The 19,919-nt window shown below is 37.3% G+C and overlaps 1 protein-coding gene across 3 annotated transcripts in view; it reads left to right on the forward strand.

Moving 5' to 3' along the window:
* The window catches only part of Cad87A (cadherin 87A), a 73,144-nt gene that overhangs the window by 33,960 nt on the left and 19,265 nt on the right, over positions 1-19,919 (forward strand). For all 3 annotated transcript variants that reach the window (XM_070217993.1, XM_044395508.2, XM_070217994.1), the window contains one exon: positions 10,325-10,355. The gene's annotated coding sequence lies outside the window, so the exon portion shown is untranslated. The remainder of the gene's footprint in view (positions 1-10,324; positions 10,356-19,919) is intronic.

Consider the following 19,919-nt stretch of genomic DNA (forward strand, 5'->3'; position numbering starts at 1 on the left):
GTCGCCCCGTCTCTTTCCCTTTTTGCCGTGTCTAACGCTTAACCCTTTGACAAGCTCTCAGACCGAACGCAAAAAAAATGGAAAACAGCAAAGACAAATGAACAGATAGCAAATGTCATTAGTATTCAAGTTTGGGTCTGAGGCGAGGGCTAAACGAGAACTTCAAGGTGTTATCTATTGAGCCCGATCAAAGGGGAAAATGTGGGGGATTTCTTCGAATATGACATTGGGGTATTAGGATAAAAATCATCTTTTGTCTTTCGCCAGAAATGAAACCTTCCTTAAGAAAATTATCAAATAAAAACACCTCTTAACGAGGTAAAAAACTAGTGACGACCGCACCTTCAACATACAAAAGTTCTGATATCAACATTTGTGACGAAAAATTATTACACTCGTCATTAAATAGACTTTCTAATCTTTTCTCATTCGGCCCGCCCTAGCAAACTATTCCAGCCTTTTTCCCCTTACAGGCATTTTCTATTGCAGCGTGACGAATGAGAAAAGATTAGAAAGTCTATTTAATGACGAGTGTAATAATTTTTCGTCACAAATGTTGATATCAGAACTTTTGTATGTTGAAGGTGCGGTCGTCACTAGTTTTTTACCTCGTTAAGAGGTGTTTTTATTTGATATCAGAAGTTTTTGTTTGTTTACATTTGCTCTCATAGGAGCTAATATATACATTTAAATTTAAATTGGTCAATCATAATTTTTAAACTATTGTATTTTAACAAATTAAGTTAAAAAGGCGTTGAAGTATTTCAAAATACCTTTTAAACGAGGTATAGCACATGTCTGTACCTTTAGTAGTGTAGAACTTACAAACTAACGAAATTGAGCTATTTTTAGCTTTTTCCCGCTAAAGTAGCGGCTTTTTCCAAAAGTCGTAGAACAACAGATTCCTATATGGAACTCTTAAGTGCAAATTTACTGATTCCATGACTCTAAAATACAGTTCGGATACCCTCCCACAAAATTCAATACTCAGGGAGCGTTAGTTGTTCTGAGCTGGCAAAAGTGGCTATTTTCGTATAAAAATAACTTTTAAACGTGACTTTTTACAGTAATGTGTTATATACCAAAATTTAAGGAATCTCAAGGGCTATACAGTTTAAAGTTGTAAGGAAAATCGTTAGAGCCGTTTTTGAGAAAATTAAAAAAAAGCTAAAAAAAAGTTTAAACAAATTTTATTTTGTTCATATCTTTTTAACTATTACATTTACACAAATTGCATATAGAAGGCGTTTGTAGCATTTAAAAATACCTTTCAAACGAGATGCAGCACAAGTCTGTAGCTTTAGTAGTATAGAAGTTACGGCTTTCCGAATTTTAGCTATTTATAGCTGTTTTCCCGCTAAACTAGCTAGTTTTTCCAAAAGTGGTAGAACAAAAGTTTTTTATATCGATGTGATGAACGTCATATCAAATTTTCAGAACTTAAAAAACATATTTTGGACAAGTGGACAAGTGGACAAACTGACAAACAGAATTAAATTTTCATTTTGGGAAGAAGAAGAAAATCTTATTTTGGCTATAACTTTTGAACGGAGCGTCGGATTTTGACAAATGACCCCTCATTCGACGGGTATTTTCAAAAGGAATACAACTAAAACATTGCGAGGGGGCATTTATCCCCACCGGCCCCAACAGCTCCAAATTTCGAAATTTTCACTTTTTCACTTTCACCGCTCTCTCTCCCAAGCCAATTGATTTTCTTAAAGTCTTGGTATGCAATCCTTTAAGTTTTTGCAATACCTTTCGATTGGTGTATTACTTATTACGATCGGACTATCACAGCAGATTTTCAATTTTGCGGCTATATAATAGTAGTCGCCTTCGCACACTCTCCTGGTGCGCTTCGTCACTACATGGACTGCCGTCCATAGTGATGAAATATTTTCTACACATACCAAAATTTACCTATAACACGTTTTCATTAAAAAAACTTAACAATTTTAAAATGTTGGAAAAAAAATATTTATTTTAAAAGAATCTTAAATTTTAATTAATTAATTTAACGTATCATTAATCTTAAAACTAAATTCTCAAAATGAGGAAAATTAAACTTAAATTTCCACAAATCAAATTAAATATATATATTTTTGGATATGAGTATGGTTTTTCAAATGTGTAAAACAACCCTCCGCGAATGTTCAGACTTCTTTGACGCCTTATGTTTGCTTTCGTCCTGGTTGTTGTTGCTGCTATTGGTATCCCTGGTCCTTGGTCCTTGGTCCTTTCGCCATCTGTGGGTCACACACATATGCATGGAGCGTATTTGGCCGTGGGGAATGATTTTCGTGGGGTTGGGGGGCTCGGTGGAATCAGAGTGTTTTGGTGTGGCACTCATTGGTGCGTAGTCAGCCGTCGGCGACCTTTCGGTTGACTTTTCCACTTTGACGAAATTAAATCTGCAATGCTAAAATGATGATGGACGGACTTGTGTGTGTTTCTGTGTGTGCGTATGTTACGCTCGAATGGCAATTGGAAAAGCAACCAGATGAGAGTGAAAAGGGGGAATTTGTTGGAGATGAAGCTTTACCGAACGCTGAGAGTTAACATCCAGCTTTACAAACTTTAAATTATTAAAGTACACTTTATGAGACTATGTTTAAATACGGAATAGCCTTTATCGGTAATTTATAATCTGATATTCATTGATAAATAATATTTAATCATTTAATTAAAGCTGTTAAATCATCGGAAGTATTATAAGATATCTTATACGTGAAAAGTCAGTTGGTCTTATTAAGAGCACGTACTTTTCATTTTGAATAAGAATTCGTATCTTAAAAGCACAACTTAACCTACTAAGAAAAAGATAAAGACGCCTTTTTTATTTTTAATACGATTTCATAAATGGTTAATAATGAATTAAGCACGGCTTATAGGTACTGATAAGCACTTAAATACTATCCGATTAAAGTGACTTGACTTAGCATTTATATCAAGAATTAAACTCTTAGTTAAGTGAAACACTTGGTACCACTAAATACCTCATCTTCTGAAAACAGTTTAATAATATATTAAATGTTGAATTCAAATTAGCAACACCTTGCCGCACATTATAATTAATGTTTGACCCAAGGAAAGATAATGTAATCGATGCTTCAAGGAGTTATGTGAAAAGCCACATGCATACTCATCCACGATTCAATTTCATACATTACTTGCATTTGTGGATGTCCTGCAGGTTTGTTCTCTTGCCCCGAAGCTCCTACTAATGCCAACGTCCAGCATTTTAGTCCATTTCCATGTCCATGTTCAAGTCCAGATCAGCAGCAGCTGAATGGGAAATCGGAGCAGTGGAGGAGGAAGTTACGGAATCAAAAGCAGCGACCGAAGCAAAATCAGGAGCAACAACAACTGCAATGGCTTTAGAGTGAAACACTTTAGTAATTGGTAGCTTATTTCCATCAGCAGGCAAAATGGCTGGGGGGGCTGTAGAGTCTAAGGGAAGAACTAAAGGAAATGAAGGGACAGAGCCTGAAAACAGGACAAGAGTTGGAGACCGGAGTCCGGAGTCCGCAGTCCGGAGAACAGGACTAAAGCCGGAGCTAACGGCATCACGATTATGCACAAAAGCCCGACTGTCAAGCTTAATGTGAAACGTCGCACAAATGAAACAAATGCAAAAAGCGATTGGTATAGTCGAGGGGGTGGTGGGAGATGTAGGGGGGTTTTGTCAGGAAAATAAAATGGAAATGACACATCTTACACATGGCTTTAATACGAGGTTATAATGTCTGTGTGTGTGTGTGCTTTTGGCCAGCCAAACTTCAAGAGAATCTCCTTCATGCATATATATAAGAATATCTGGTCTCCTGCTGCTTTATATATCTGTAAGGTGACTTATATTCTCCTGGGTGTCTCCCAAAGGACAGCAATGCCCAGGAAAAGCGAGAAGGTGGAAAGGAAAGCTGCAAAAAAAAGGCTCCTACTTTGACATAATTAAACGCATTTGAAAGATGAAGATGTCGCCCCTGTCGCAAATGGGAAGAACAAGAGCAAGATGAAGATGTTGATGGTGACAGCAACACCCACCCAATGCCCCTCCTTCTTCGACTTCTTCTCCTCTTTCCCCTCCCTGTGAGCCTGATTCATGACATGGCCACGTATAAGCGAAGGTGTGGCAATCTGCCACCTCGGTAACCTCCCCCTCCCCCACACTTGCCACCGCATTGATGATGAAGCTGATTATGTTTGGCTCTCCGACTACGTCCTATCTTCTGCCGCTTTGGCCATATCTTCATCTTATATTTTTTAGTCGGTCCCATGAAGAAGATGAAGTGCTCTTGGTCTATCAATATTACACTGAGATATTAGGGGGCATGCCAGTGTTATTGAAATACCTTTTGTGCATTTATCTTTCCATATAATAATTTAAAAATTTAATTCTTGCTTTTATAAAGGGTATATTAACTACGGCTTTCTACGATTTACTACGATTTACTACGCTTTACTACGATTTACTACGATTTACTACGCTTAACTACGATATACTACAGTTTACTACGGTTTACTACGATTTACTACGATTTACTACAATTCACTTCGGTTTACTACACATTACTACGATTTACTTCGGTTTACTGCAATTTACTACGATTTACTTCGGTTTACTACGATTTACTACGGTTTACTACAATTTACTTCGGTTTACTGCAATTTACTACGATTTACTTCGGTTTACTACGATTTACTACGGTTTACTACAATTTACTTCGGTTTACTACGGTTTACTACGGTTTACTACGATTTACTACGATTTAATACAGTTTACTACGATTTAACATGATTTACTACGGTTTACTACGGTTTACTACGGTTTACTACGGTTCACTATAATTTACTACGATTTACTACGGTTTACCACGATTTACTACGATTTACTACGATTACCTACGATTTACTACGGTTTACTACGATTTACTAAAGTTTACTAATTTTGAATTCTTTATTATTTAATTGTTAGAAAATAAAATGCCAATAAGTTGACGTCTGTCCGTCCGTCTGTATGAACGCTGAGATCTGGGCTTCTTTGGGCGCCACGCCACCTCTAACACCCACAATCGCCCTTTAAAGATTTCCAAAAAGTATAAATGCAGTTTCGTTGTGTACCTATACCTATCGAAATATAGAAGACATTTTTCAAATCGGACCATTCATTAAAAAGTTATGCGCAATCAAAAAAAATTTATATATCCATCTCTCTTGCACTCCCTTTAGCTGAGTGGCGCGTATTAGATAGTCGGGACACCAACCCGACTAAAGCGTCCTCTCTTGTTATTTAAAGATTACTCATGTTTTTTTTCTGTTTTTTTTTCTTTTAAATAGCAAAAGAAATATTTATTATTATATTCTTAATTACGCTACTATTTTTGCTAGTGTCCCCTTGCATTTTCCATCATCTCACCGTCGTTGGAGCAAGTTGAAAAGATTTGTGCGGCATTCGAGGCATTTTATTTGAGTTATTTAGTTGGTCGGCTGATGATATTTCCCCCCGATCGTCGTTCTGGTTCCACTTGCCATTGCTGTTGGCATTTTATGGCTGCCATTTCTCTTATTTAAGGTGCTAGCGCATCAGGAGTGCTACCTACCTACCTACCAATTTCTGCTATTTGCGGTCGAAGTTGTTGTTGCTGCCGCTGTTAAATCCATAAATTATGCAGACATTTAGCAGCAGCCACGAGACCGAGGAAAATTACGTATACGCCGCGTGTTCGCCGCTTGTCCGTTCATAATTTAAGTTTTTCCCGCTTTCGGCAGTTTTCCTCTGCTCTTTTTGCCATTGTGTTATTGTTGTCTTCTGTCGGCTAGCCGATGTTGTTCTTGTTTGTCAACATGTCTCAGGGTGTTGGCAGCGGTTTATTATTGTTGTTTTTCTTGTTGTTGCTGAATGTTGAATCTATATTACAGGGTGTGATTCTGTGTGTGTGTTTGGTGGTTTTTATCTGTACACCGCCTGCGGCCATGGTGATAACTCTGATGACGTTGATGAAAAACTTTTGATTGATGTGGTGGCAAAAACTTCATGTTTGTCATTAGGCGCAACTAGGAGGTGGGGATGGGTAAAGGGTAAAGGGTTTCTCTCCTGGCTATATATATTTTTGGGCCATATCGGTGGGACAACTCAAGTTTTTGGCATAACAAACGACAGTCGGCAAAAAGTTCTTTCACAGCGCGCGTGTGTGTGGATGCAGCACTCGAAGAGTTTTGCGCAAAAGTTTTGTTTATTAATTAATTGAGGGCTCGTGCATGTGAGTGGTTCAAAAGAGTTGCTCTATCTGGAGAAAAAGTAAAGGGGATAAAATGGGTGATAAATCCCTCACAAAATTTTTCTGAACATACCCCACACAACCAAATCCTGGATACGCCATTGGGGTTTGGAGTTGATATGGTTTTTAGTAGGTGTATCACTATGGACGGCAGTCCATGTAGTGACGAAGCGCACCAGGAGAGTGTGCGAAGGCGACTACTATTATATAGCCGCAAAATTGAAAATCTGCTGTGATAGTCCGATCGTAATGAGTAATACACCAATCGAAAGGTATTGCAAAAACTTAAAGGATTGCATACCAAGACTTTAAGAAAATCAATTGGCTTGGGAGAGAGAGCGGTGAAAGTGAAAAAGTGAAAATTTCGAAATTTGGAGCTGTTGGGGCCGGTGGGGATAAATGCCCCCTCGCAATGTTTTAGTTGTATTCCTTTTGAAAATACCCGTCGAATGAGGGGTCATTTGTCAAAATCCGACGCTCCGTTCAAAAGTTATAGCCAAAATAAGATTTTCTTCGTCTTCCCAAAATGAAAATTTAATTCTGTTTGTCAGTTTGTCAGTTTGTCAGTTTGTCAGTTTGTCCAAAACATGTTTTTTAAGTTTTGAAAATTTGATATGACGTTCATCACATCGATATAAACAACTTTTGTTCTACCACTTTTGGAAAAACTCGCTAGTTTAGCGGAAAGCCGTAACTTCTATACTACTAAATCTACAGGCTTGTGCTGCATCTCGTTTGAAAGGTATTTTTAAATGCTATAAACGCCTTCTATATGCAATTTGTGTAAATGTAATAGATAAAAAAATATGAACAAAAGACAATTTTTTAAAACTTTTTTTTTAGCTTTTTTTTATTTTTCTCAAAAACGGCTCTAACGATTTTCTTTAAAACCTTAAACTGTATAGCCCTTGAGATTCCTTAAATTTTGGTATGTAACACATTACTGTAAAAAGTCACGTTTAAAAGTTATTTTTATTCGAAAATAGCCACTTTTGCCAGCTCGAACAATTAACGCTCCCTGAGTATTGAATTTTGTGGGAGGGTATCCGAACTGTATTTTAGGGTCATGGAATCAGTAAATTTGAACTTAAGAGTTCCATATAGGAATCTTTTGTTCTACGACTTTTGGAAAAAGCCGCTACTTTAGCGGGAAAAAGCTAAAAATAGCTAAATTTCGTTAGTTTGTAAGTTCTACACTACTAAAGGTACCGACATGTGCTATACATCGTTTAAAAGGTATTTTGAAATACTTAAACGCCTTTTTAACTTAATTTGTTTAAATACAATGGCTTAAAAATTATGATTGATCAATTTAAATTTAAATGTATGTATATATTAGCTCCTATGTGAGCAAATGTAAACAAACAAAAACTTCTGATATCAAAAAAAAAACACCTCTTAACGAGGTAAAAAACTAGTGACGATCGCACCATCAACATACAAAAGTTCTGATATCAACATTTGTGACGAAAAATTATTACACTCGTCATTAAATAGACTTTCTAATATTTTCTCATTCGGCACGCTGCAATAGAAAATGCCTGTGAAGGGAAAAATGCTGGAATAGTTTGCTAGGGCGGGCCGAATGAGAAAATATTAGAAAGTCTATTTAATGACGAGTGTAATAATTTTTCGTCACAAATGTTGATATCAGAACTTTTGTATGTTGATGGTGCGATCGTCACTAGTTTTTTACCTCGTTAAGAGGTGTTTTTTTTTGATTAAATAAAAGTGTACTTTAATAAAAAACAAGAAAGGAAGCTAGCTTCGGCCAGCCGAAGCTTAAATACCCTTGCAGATCATTCCTATTAATTAACAAATCGCAAAAACGTTCAATTAATTTCATTAATCTCATTAATTTTCCGATCGTTCCTATGGCAGCTATATGATATAGTCGTCCGATTTTGATCAAATTAAAATTGAAATTCGGAAATATTTAAAAAGAGTCATATCCTAGAGTAGAAGATAATACAATAAAAACCAAAGAAGCTAGAATTTATTTCCTATTACTTTTCCATTAATTTTCCGATTGTTCCTATGGCAGCTATATGATATATTAGTCCGACTTTTTAAATATTTAATTCGAAATTCAGAAATATTTAAAAAATAACATCCCCAAAAGTAGAAGGTAATATTTCAAAAACCACCGAAGCTAGAATTTTTTTAACGTTTTCTTTTCCGATCCTTCCTATGGGAGCTATAAGATATAGTTGTCCGATCCGGTCGGTTCCGACATATATACTACCTGCAATAGAAAGAAGACTTTTGGGAAAGTTTCATTCCGATAGCTCAAAAACTGAGAGACTAGTTTGCGTAGAAACAGACAGACGGACAGACGGACAGACGGACATGGCTAGATCGACTCGTCTAGTGATGCTGATCAAGAATATATATACTTTATGGGGTCGGAAACGTCTCCTTCACTGCGTTGCAAACTTCTGACTGAAATCATAATACCCTCTGCAAGGGTATAAAAATGTTACTTCAAGTTTCTATATAAACATTTCAAATTCAAGTTCAAAATTTAAAATAAATGATTGAGTACAGTAGATATGCAAATACCGAAACGTTAGATATGCAAACGTCACTTTTACTCTATGACAATTTTTGACATTTCAATTTGGTTTACAAGCGGCAAAGTGAATTCAGCAGTGAAGAGGACTATTGAAGAGCTTTTGACAAAATAAAAACAAACTTTAATTCGTGAAAAATAGGAAAAAGTTGAAGCCATTAAACCTTGACATGGAATCGGTTACCAACCAATCCAACATTTTACGCACTCACCTGCATTTTCGGCTACCTTGGCAACGCCTAACGAGATCTTTCTAGTTGCTGGTTGGGTTGGGGTACCCTTATTTGAAGCTGCGGCTGCAACTATAGTTTTACCTGGGGCCCTAACTATACCGGTATACCGTATACCACCTGTACCCTAGACCCTCAGACCCCCAGACTGCATCCTACAAGTCGGAGCCATTCATTACGGCGTGTTTGCCTTTGCCTAGTTGCAACCAACAATGCCACACTTTTCCCCACTTCGTAGTTCTTGTTTCTACCTTTTTTTAGCTCTATTTTTTTTCCTAGCCCCTTCACTTTACCCCGCTTTCCATCGCCATCGCCGTTTTGTTGGGCACTTTTTAAACTTTTCTCGTTATTTTTGCACATTCGCTTGGGTTTTATGGGCACTGCTACACTAATTACCTTGTTTTTCGGAGAATTAACTTTTCGATTACTGTTGCCACAGTTTGTTACTGCTGCCAAGAAGAAGAAGAAGCAGGGAAGAAGAAACTTACAAGTGCAGTTTGCAAAAAAATATCGATGGGAATATGGATGGAGGGCAGAGGGAAGTGAAACTATTTAACGAGTAAATTGTTTCTGGGATAGCCAGCCCCTCTGAATACCACACATTTTTGAAAAATTATGGAAATATGCTAAAACGCACTGGAGAGCAGCAAATCACAGACAGAAATTGTGGCTGCAAATTTTGCGGTTTGGCAGTTTGAAAGTCCCGCGTTTGCAACCCGCATTTCGCCCTCTGGCCTATGAGAACCCCTCTTTATTCACACTTTGCTGGGGAGCAGTAAATTGGGGTCGACCTTGTTGAGTTGAAGTTGATTTTTATACAGAGTGCGCTGCTCATATATGCATGAGTATATAGTTTATATGTACGTTTAAATAAGAACACTTTTGAATAAAAATACTATGAAGTAATTCTCGGTTTCATAACTTTATATCAAAGTGGCATAAAGCTTTCCCATAAAGGGAGTAGTATTTTACACTTCTTAAGCTTTCATAAACTTTTCAAAACCCCTTTATTAAAGCAGCAGAGACAAAGTTTTTAAATCAAATTAAATCTCGCTAATGACCAATTAGGGTATTTCAATGAAAAGCCTATAAGGGGAATACTTCTAAAGTAGTTATAAAGTTTATCAAGCATTTGCTTTGACTTTAAACTTTCGCACTTGCAAACTTGTGATTTTCTTTATACTTGCAACTTTTTCATGAAACAGCAATTAACTAATGAATTCTTTCTTGTTTTCTTTCAGAAACGGTTGGCGTGGATAAACAGTATTAAAGGTACGAGCATTTTTTATTCGACTACATAATTAAATTATAAAATAAGAATATATCGCTGCAGCTATAATTGCTTTAAGTTTACCTCCGGTAATTTGGTTTGTTTGTGCAGCCTTTGACTTTCAATAAGTTCTGCTTAATTAAATTCCCATTGAGTTTTCCGAAATTAAAGTTTTCCTCTTGCATTAAAGCATCATTCATTCCATCCTGTGTTTGCTTAAGTGCACTGTAATGTAGGGATGTGGTTTTTGATAGTCCGATCGTAATGAGTAATACACCAATCGAAAGGTATTGCAAAAACTTAAAGGATTGCATACCAAGACTTTAAGAAAATCAATTGGCTTGGGAGAGAGAGCGGTGAAAGTGAAAAAGTGAAAATTTCGAAATTTGGAGCTGTTGGGGCCGGTGGGGATAAATGCCCCCTCGCAATGTTTTAGTTGTATTCCTTTTGAAAATACCCGTCGAATGAGGGGTCATTTGTCAAAATCCGACGCTCCGTTCAAAAGTTATAGCCAAAATAAGATTTTCTTCGTCTTCCCAAAATGAAAATTTAATTCTGTTTGTCAGTTTGTCAGTTTGTCAGTTTGTCAGTTTGTCAGTTTGTCAGTTTGTCCAAAACATGTTTTTTAAGTTTTGAAAATTTGATATGACGTTCATCACATCGATATAAACAACTTTTGTTCTACCACTTTTGGAAAAACTCGCTAGTTTAGCGGGAAAACAGCTATAAGTAGCTAAAATTCGGAAAGCCGTAACTTCTATACTACTAAATCTACAGGCTTGTGCTGCATCTCGTTTGAAAGGTATTTTTAAATGCTATAAACGCCTTCTATATGCAATTTGTGTAAATGTAATAGATAAAAAAATATGAACAAAAGACAATTTTTTAAAACTTTTTTTTTAGCTTTTTTTTATTTTTCTCAAAAACGGCTCTAACGATTTTCTTTAAAACCTTAAACTGTATAGCCCTTGAGATTCCTTAAATTTTGGTATGTAACACATTACTGTAAAAAGTCACGTTTAAAAGTTATTTTTATTCGAAAATAGCCACTTTTGCCAGCTCGAACAATTAACGCTCCCTGAGTATTGAATTTTGTGGGAGGGTATCCGAACTGTATTTTAGGGTCATGGAATCAGTAAATTTGAACTTAAGAGTTCCATATAGGAATCTTTTGTTCTACGACTTTTGGAAAAAGCCGCTACTTTAGCGGGAAAAAGCTAAAAATAGCTAAATTTCGTTAGTTTGTAAGTTCTACACTACTAAAGGTACCGACATGTGCTATACATCGTTTAAAAGGTATTTTGAAATACTTAAACGCCTTTTTAACTTAATTTGTTTAAATACAATGGCTTAAAAATTATGATTGATCAATTTAAATTTAAATGTATGTATATATTAGCTCCTATGTGAGCAAATGTAAACAAACAAAAACTTCTGATATCAAAAAAAAACACCTCTTAACGAGGTAAAAAACTAGTGACGATCGCACCATCAACATACAAAAGTTCTGATATCAACATTTGTGACGAAAAATTATTACACTCGTCATTAAATAGACTTTCTAATATTTTCTCATTCGGCACGCTGCAATAGAAAATGCCTGTGAAGGGAAAAATGCTGGAATAGTTTGCTAGGGCGGGCCGAATGAGAAAATATTAGAAAGTCTATTTAATGACGAGTGTAATAATTTTTCGTCACAAATGTTGATATCAGAACTTTTGTATGTTGATGGTGCGATCGTCACTAGTTTTTTACCTCGTTAAGAGGTGTTTTTTTTTGATTTGTATGTAGACAAGAAAATAACTATTACGAATCATGTTAAGTAATTGATATAAATGGGAGAACAAAATTTCTTGGGCTTCATTGAATATTGATAGGCAGATTTATGTGATATTGAAGAAAGTTTTTTAATTAAAAGAATTTACGCGAATACTTAACTTGTCATTAAAAAGTATAGTTTAATTACGTTAAATATTTAAATGAGTATTCATGAATAAAATCGAAAGGATTGGTAAAAGGTTTCTTGTCCGTGTTGGAACTTCTAAATAAACAAAACTAAAACTTTTTTTTTAACAGTACCTATTTTATTTTTGTAAATCCAGACAATCGATTTATTTTTTCCAATGTGTGGCGAACAAAATCAAGCATTCAATTTTCCAGCCAGCATTTCCCCTTTCACTCACTCATCTTCCTTCAATCTGAGCTGTCAGCGGGGCTTTTTCCATTCAGTTCTCGTTTTTACTCCCTCGGAATAGGGAACATCTTCATGAAGTTAATTACAAGGAAATACTGCAGTGATTTTTGCTCGGAAGCGACGCCCCAAAACTGGCCATCGGCTCCAGATGTTTCTCTGGACTGACCGTCGTTTACATTTTTCCTTAGCATTTTCCTTTCCTCCCCTTTTTTTTGTTCTTTCCATTTTCAAATGTAATTACATTTCATTTTTCTCGCTTCGCTCCTTTTGGGTCTCCTTTCTCGTCTCTTCATATCCCCGGATCGCCGAGGAGGAGGACTGAGTCGTTCATTATCCGGGGGCTCTGTCCATAACATTTTGTTGCACAGTCGTCGCTAATCTTGGTCGACAAGTTCCTCTGCCACCGATCCCCCCTCTCATTTCCCCCGGCTATCTGTCCCTGTTTCTTGGCGACTGTTTAAATGTCAGTTAAAATCCCATAAATTCTCCTTAAATGACTTCTGTCTGCCGCAATTTCGTTTGCCCAGCAGCAGCACTGCTGACCCTGGCGACATTCGGACGGATATGGGCAAAATGGCCAAGACGAATGGCCAAGAAGAATTGCAGTTGGCTTCTTGCGAAGCTGGGCTGCTGAATTAGCTTCCAAGAGCCGGCGAATCACAGAAAAAACTACGTAGCTTAAGCTTTAATTCATTCTTAACTTAGAGATAGGAGAGCGCTTTTCTTCATTCGTCTTAGTTGGCCAAGAATCAGTTGGCAAGTAGAATAGCAAATCCCGGGATTTCTTCGGCTTTCTGCAAACTCAATGACGCAACATGCAGCTTGCAACTTGCAACTAACAACCTGCAACTTGTGCAATTGGTTCAATAAACTCATTAAATGCTTTCAACTTTCTGTTTCTCCTTTTAACAAAGTTTTTTCTTCTGTTCTCCTTTTCTTTTCTTATTCTTTGTGCTTGGCGCAAACTTTTCTGGGCAGAAATGGCGGTCATTCGGTCGCCTTTTTGGCTCGTTTTCAACTTGTCGCATTATCCTTTTTATTGTCGTCGACATTTGCAACGCATTATCCTTGGCAGCTATTTTTGTTTTGCTTGTTGGATCAGAGGAGATTTCTGTTCGCTTTTTTTTGTATTTATTATGCCAGCGGCGAAGGTTTCATAACTTTGTTGGTCAGTTTGACTAATGTGCGGCATAAAAAATGAATCAGTGAAATGGGATTGCATCAAAGTGAATTTAAAATCCATTTAAAAATAGACGAAAGTGTAAATCCAGTAGGCATTATAATTAAGAGTAATTGAATTCGTTTTTATTACAGTTTTACTAAAAAATAGAGAGAAATATTAGAACAAAGAAACAAATAATAATGTTTTTATTATATTTTTGCCAGAAATTAATTTACATAAATCATTCCATGATCTCATTCGCACTTGTTCCCATTCCTCGCCAATAAATATTTGGCCCAGAAAGCATTTAACTTATTTGCCTATTTCTGGCTGACTGGCTGGCTTTGTTCCTGGGTTCCTGCTCCTTGGGCTCTTTGCCAAGTTACCAAACAGGCGGCAAAAACAATAAATTTTGTGTGGGAATTTAAGCGCGGCCACATTTTAATTTGTGGCAGCAACAGCAGCCGCAGGAGCTGGAGTATCTGGAATATATGGTAAAGCCACCGGCAGCATCCGATTCTATGCCTCAGCCTAACACCTTGGTTCTGATGCCCCCCTTCTCTTCCTGCATTTTCCCGAGGAAAAACCGCAGCATTCATCGTTGCCTGGCTGCGGCTAAAGCCTCAACCATAACTATGATAACGAGTGGCTCAGACGGGGAGGATTGTCGAGTAAATGACGGTGGGGGAATGTCAATTTATTTGTTGTGCCACCAACCGCAGCTGCCTGGGTTGCCTTGTGCCTGCTGCCTTGTGTTGTGATTCTTTTCGAGGTTTTGCCAATTTGTCGGCTCCCTATTTTTTGGCTTTCTCTTTTTTTATATCCTTTGGCGGCGTGGAAATTCTTTATGAAAACTTTGTTTACAACAATCAACTCGGAGAGTCACCCCGTCGCCTACGCTGCACTTACTTCGCCAGTATTGAGTTGACAATATTTTTAATAGAAACTCACAGACTGCCAGCTCAACTTTTCTTTTACTACCAACTTGGCGGAAGAAGGAGGAGGAGCAGGGCTTCGAACCCACTTTGAAGTCTCTCCTCTCCGGCTTGTGTTTGTGTTTCAATTTGTGTGCCTTTTTATAGAATTATGCACTTTTACCAGCTTGCCTTGAGATGCACAAGTTGGCCAAACAATTTGGAGCCAATTGAGTTGTAACTTTTTTCTTCGGTTTTTCCTATACCATTGCCAACTGCTTGTCGATAGGATGATGTATGATGATAAGGAAACCTGATTCGGGAGAAAGGAAATAATCTATCTCAAATTATAATTAGGTATAATAATTATAATGCACGGATCCAAGGAGAAAATTGGGGGATGGAACTCCCCTTCTTAGGTTGAAAACTAAATGGAAATGTGGTATTACAAAATTAAGCAACTACCAATGTTTGTTCTAAAACTCCAATTCACAACCAAATCCTGGATCAACCACTGGTAATTACTATATTACCCCAAAATTTGATTAAAATTTAACTAAAGTACAATATTAACTAAAGTACAAAATTTTCCTTTTTTTTTAATATTAATCTAACATTCTTTTGATTTTTGTGTATACACAACTAACAACGCAATCAATCTCCTTTTAATTATCTTATTCGCTTTGTGTAATTTCCCCGACTAATTTGCAATGCTAATCCCTAGGCAGCTGCACTTCCGATTCGGATTTTAACTCTGATTCCAATTCCATTTCCATTTGCCGTAAAAAGCTGTTTGAATTTGTTTTACTTTTCCTTCCATTCGCTTACACTTGCTACCCCCACCCCTCCCATTTGGCAGTCCATAAAGAGTTCTGCCCACGTCCTCTCGCCCTTTAGGCCATTAATTTCTGGCTAAGTCGGGGGTAAAGTGAAGTACCAGTAAGGTTGTGGGTATTCCGGCCAAGGCAATCCCATCATCCATCGAAGGCCATAAAAGTTGGATTGCGAATGCGAATAAATGAGAACAAAATGGTTTACTCGCAATTTGCACAGTGTTGTGCTGTTGTCTCATTAAAAGCTGTCAATTGTTCGTCATTGTAATTAAACAAGGCTTTTAAATGGGTAAACATTTTGTAAGTGATATTGGTGAATGTTTTCCTTAAGTGCAGAATGCACACAATTTAAAGAATTCATTTCGGTTGACAATAAAGTTTTGCCACTTTTGTTCAACACCTCTTCGTATATGGCCTCTGGCAATTTGTAGTCCTTCTTATGCCCATTTTATTGCAAAAAAGAAAGAGAAGGAGAGGGGAAAAGTGGGGGGGGTTTTTCTTGGTGCCAAAAGTGTGTAATAAAGCTCAGTGGATATATAGGGTATATGTGTGTATATATATGAGGTGATCTTATTCTGTTTCCTGGGGGTGTGGTCAGTAAGCTGCAGTGGGTTCTGCCCTTCGGGACTGCAGTTTCCCGCACTGCAGCGGCGATTATTAAGGGACAAAGTAAGGATTCGTCCTGGGAGTCCTTTTGCCGCAGCGTCATTGTCGATGATAAATGGGAAAGACATAAGAAAGGAAAGAAAAAAGAGTGGACTACTTACGTTACGCTGATATAATTGAAATTTAAGTTAAAGAAATCCCAGTGAAATGGCAATGTAATTGAATTAATATAATCAAAATCAACTACAGTTTGAGTTTTATAAGGATGAACTGTTTCATAATAATAAATTAAAATATTGTAATAAATTTCTCCTTTCACTGTAGCCAAAACTAGCCAGCTAACCCCTAAATAAGCTGATAATAAAAGCATAAACTGAAATAAAGCAAAATCAAATACTATCCAATAAAGGAAGGGCTAATAAAAGCGGAGAATATTCATAAAAGCTAGTATTATCCCTGCTCCTCGTTTACTGGGTAATGCTTTTCCTGCCCTGGCCCATCCCAACTCCCCAAAGAGGGCTTAATGCATTATGAGCTTTTTGGCCTTTTGTGCTTCCGGCTCCTCTTCCACTTGAGTTGTGTCAATCCCCGGCTAAGACTCTGTTGCCACAATCAAGTTCATTGGCCAAATCCAACCACACACAGAAGAGGCAGATGGAGAGGAGAAAATGTAGATGGAGAAGGACTTATTTTGAAGTATCTATAAAAGTCATTAGACTTAAAGTTTTTACTACACCGGCGAGGGTGAGGCAAAAAATGAGAGAGGTGTGAACGACTTGAGGTTAACCTGAAGTGATTCGGTTGCGAGTTCTCACACCCCCTAACAAACCCATCCCCTCAATCCATCTTACAGCAATTTTTATTGTTTGCGGAGGGAAAGGAGGGAAAGAAGGAGATAGGAAGAGACGGACAAAGGATGAGGGAAATAGAAGTTGCTGCGAGGACATATGGGAAAAGCATGTGAGCAACTCGATAAATCAATATTTGAGTGTGTCCTATGCCTTCAGTATTATCCCCCCCTCAAAACCCCCCTTCCTGCAGCAAATGCAATTGTCTCTGAAGAGCAGGGAGCTTCCTTTAGTCGAGATTGGTTCGGGGGCAACTTGAATCCTGGACGCAGGATGAGCAGAAGACTGTCGCAGAGGATGCTGCGTCTGCTGTTGGCTTGCTGAGCCCGTGGCATTTGAGGAAATGGGAGATAAATTTGCTTTTAAAGCGCTTTAAGTGTCGCGCGTTGAGCGAAAGCCAAAAAATAAAACAAGGAGCCAGGGGCTCTCCACAAAATCCGGAAAAGGACGTAACGCTGGCATCGATGTATCCGTTTTTTGCCTGTCTGCAGAGGAGATGATTGCAGGCTAAAGTGCGGGGATATGGATGCCCGCTTTTTTTCACTCATAAAATATTTCAATATTGTTACAGATTTTTTCCATCCCACTGAGGGGGCGGATTTTGTCATTATTTGCGTATTTGTTGCGCATATTTCATTGTTTTTTCAAGCACTGTGTCAACTTTGAACAAGGAAGCAGTCGAAAATAAAATAATCGAAGGCTTAACAGCAGCCAAACCTTAACTCTTTACATAAGCTGTCCCCACAAAAGTTTTTTGTGTAAATTAAATCAAATTGAAAATCTGAAAAAAAATACATTGCGTAAAAATATAAATATAAAAATTCAATATAAAAGCGTATTAAAATTGTATGTAAATCTATATATGTAGATGTGTATTTGGATTTGGTTCGGCGCTAATGCCCAAAGGGTTGCAGCTCGCAAGGCGGCCCCCCAAATGTGTGCTACAAATAATCTGTTTCTGTTTCGCCCCCCTTTTCACGTATATTTTTTGCAACATTTACATTTGCATTAAATTTCAATTCGCAACGAGCAAAGCGACGAGGAGGAGCGATCTCCGCCCGCTTTACCAGGGAATTTATAACTAAATCCCCGGCATAAGCAGCTCAAATCCAATGGCATTTGCCATGTTCTGTTCAGTTCACCCCGTACCGCCATTGGAGAGCCCATTTTGATGGCCACAAAGGAAGTCAGCGGCGTCGGCGGAGGGCGTTTGTGTTGGCCATATGTTGACTGGCGGCTGCAAATCCACCGTAATTTGAATAGGACTACAAGCGGCGGAATAAAATTCGATTCAGATCCCCGGGAATCTATTTAATGGCCTCCAAAAGGGTTTACCCATCGATTTCGAAATGAAGAATTTAATTTTATTATTACAATTCAATTTGTTGCATTTATGAACTATACAACATATCTTCTTAAATAAAAAGGAATGTGGCATTTCGTAATTACCTTGATTAAAATGTAATACCCAGCAGCCGTAAAGCTTTTTATAAAGTTCATCAAATGCCAAAGAATTAACTTTTCAAGCGAACAAATTTGCAATGTGTTTAACTTATCTTAATTTGAGTTGTTGATATAGGGAATTTGTATATGTCCTCTGCTGCCTCTGTTTGTCATAGTTAAACCATTTATATCCCGTACTTATTTGTTGTCTATCACTGGTAACCTTTTTCCACAAAATATATATTTTTCGTATTTATTTCCGACATGTTCGGCTCATTTAGCCATCATTTGCCATAGATTTGTTTGACTTTATGCAGTTACAAATCAATTTTCGAAATAACGTGTGTGTGTGTGAAATAAATCATGTATTTTATGTGGATTTGTCTCAGTTTTACTCAAACTATTTTCTATCACAAGTAGAGCTTTTATTTTGACCCTTTTCTATTTTTTGTTGATAAGTGCACTTCACGTCCAAGGCGACGTACGTGTGTCCATTTAGTTTCGTATATATGTATCACATATATATATATGTTTATACCCACATGAGCAGTAAAATATATATAGAAGTGGTATAAGTGCTCCCTGAAATCACTTCCAAGAGTCTGACGTTACCAGAGCTCCTTCTTCTTCTTCATCTTCTTCTTCTTTACTTTCACCCACTTCCTTCTTCCTTCCACTTGCACTTTGGTGACTTTGTCGTCCTCCTCTCTTTTTCGACGTCCTCGTCACCGTCATCTTTATAAAGCACCCTTCCAACATTTTTCCCATCGTCGGTTTTTGTTATTGTTTGTTAATATATAGTTCTGCTTACTGCCGACGTAGTTGTTGCTATTTTTACTTAGTTGCCGCTGCTGTGTATGTATTTTGCTCACGTAATAACGATAATAACGCTTATTTCTTTCATTTCTTTATACTTTTTGCCAACCACTTCCGAGGTCCCCTCTTCTGTTACTTTTTTTTCATTTTGGGTGGTAAGATGTATGAAGAGCAGGCCAAGATGTCGTCGGGAGTTCTGGTTGCTACTGTGGATGCTGCTGCTGTCATGTAATTCTCTTAGAGCTTTAGTAGCATAATATTTATTGTGAAATTTTGTGCAGGGTATGGGAATGAATTTTTCGGGGTATATAGGTGAAGATTTTGTAGGTTTTTGATATCCCAGTTATGTGCATTGATTTGTATTTAATTTATTGTATTTTTGTTTGACTATACAGAAAGATACAGTTGTTTTTTCTTACCATCCTGGCGCTAAAAATAAAATATAATATACAAATTAATATTGCAATTTAATTAGAATTTAATAGAGTTTTTTTGACAAAAGTCTAGAATTAATGTGATAAGTTTAAGAGTGTATTTTAGTTTAATATATATGTGAGTGGGTATTTCTTTTCTCTTGCACCAAGTATCCACAGGTCGTATACTTAATGTGCCTTACTTCCTTGGTTCTTTGAAGCATCAAATGCGCTTAACTGTTTCACTCTGCCAATCTTTTCCTCGTACTTTTGCCATTGTGACACGCGTAAGGGGGAAAACGGAAAGATGAATGGGACAACAAAAAGCAAATCAGAC

This window comes from Drosophila takahashii, chromosome 3R (genome assembly GCF_030179915.1).
Source record: "Drosophila takahashii strain IR98-3 E-12201 chromosome 3R, DtakHiC1v2, whole genome shotgun sequence".
In the NCBI taxonomy this organism is placed as follows: Eukaryota; Metazoa; Arthropoda; class Insecta; order Diptera; family Drosophilidae; genus Drosophila; species Drosophila takahashii.